Raw genomic sequence first — 1339 nt, forward strand, 5'->3', positions numbered from 1 at the left:
TCTACTGGATGGTTAAGACCAAGGTAAAGCAGGATCTGTGCAACAAGAGTTGTAGCTTTTTGGTCTGAGAAGGTCAGTGAAATCCCCTCAGGATTTTGTTTTTATTTTTAAGTATTTTGTAACTTCTGTGGTTTCTTATATAATCTGCTGGTTAGAGTATGTTAATTTTTACATATTTAAAAATTTCCTGGTTTTCCTCTTCATTTTGTTTTCAGTTTTATTCTACTGTGCATGGAAAAGATACCTTGTAATATTTGAATATTTTAAAGTTGATTAAATATATTAAATATATGGTCTATCTTGTAGAAGTTTCAAGTGTACTTGATGAGAATCAATATTGTTCTGGGATGGAATATTTTATACATGTTTCTTCAGTCTGATTAAACCTGTTGAAATCCTCCTTTTTTCTTATCATGTTCTATCAACTTGTTCTAATCCTTATTGAAAGTAGGGTAATGAAGTTTTCAGCTATTATTGTAAAACTACTTATTTCTCTTATTGATTCTCATTTTTGCTTCATGTATTTTTTTTTCCTTCATGTATTTTAGGGCTCCTTCATTAGATGTATGTTTATAATTGTTATTTCTTTCTGTATGGAACATTTATCAGTATATAATATCTGGAAATTAGAGGGGTAGAGAGATGATAGACAATGGATATACATAGATAGAAGGAATAAGTTTTAAAATCAATAGCACTTAAGTTAATTTTAGTCACAACAACTGAATATCTCAAAATAGATGGCTGAGAGGATTTTTAATATTCTTAGCACAAATAAATTACGTATGTCTGAAGTGCTACATATGACAATTATCTTGATATGATCACAATTGTGTGTATGCAGTGAAATGTTATACTATACCCATAGATACATACAATTATGTATCAGTTAAAAACAAAAATAAATTTTAAAATGTGCTTTCTTATCTCTTGTAACAATTTTGGACTTAAAGTCTATTTTGTCTGCCAATAATGTATCAATCTCAGTTGTCTTTTAGTTACTATTTCGTTGGTATCTGCCTCTGTTTGTCTGTATCTGCCTGTCTGTCTCTTTTTGGTTGGGGGGAGTACTGGGGATCAAACTCAAGACCTTGTACTTGCCAAGCAGGTTCTTATGCCACTGAACTATATCTCCTTGGCCCTCCATCTTTTTATTTTCAACCTTTATATTATTATATAGTGAGTTTCTATTAACATATAGATTGGTTTGCTTTTTCAAAATTCAATCTTCTATATCTTTTAATTGTTGAGTTTTATCCTTGACATTTCCCCATTTTTTATCAATTTACATTTAATGGGTTTCATTAATAAAGGATTTATTCCTGATTTTTATCTATTG

General features: G+C 29.6%; 1 protein-coding gene across 1 annotated transcript in view; it reads right to left on the minus strand.

Moving 5' to 3' along the window:
- Spidr (scaffolding protein involved in DNA repair) overlaps positions 1 to 1339 on the minus strand; it is a 380505-nt gene that overhangs the window by 180615 nt on the left and 198551 nt on the right. The gene's annotated exons all lie outside the window — the stretch shown is intronic.

The sequence above is a fragment of the Octodon degus genome, unplaced genomic scaffold (assembly GCF_000260255.1).
Source record: "Octodon degus isolate 3935 unplaced genomic scaffold, OctDeg1.0 scaffold00054, whole genome shotgun sequence".
Lineage (NCBI taxonomy): Eukaryota > Metazoa > Chordata > Mammalia > Rodentia > Octodontidae > Octodon > Octodon degus.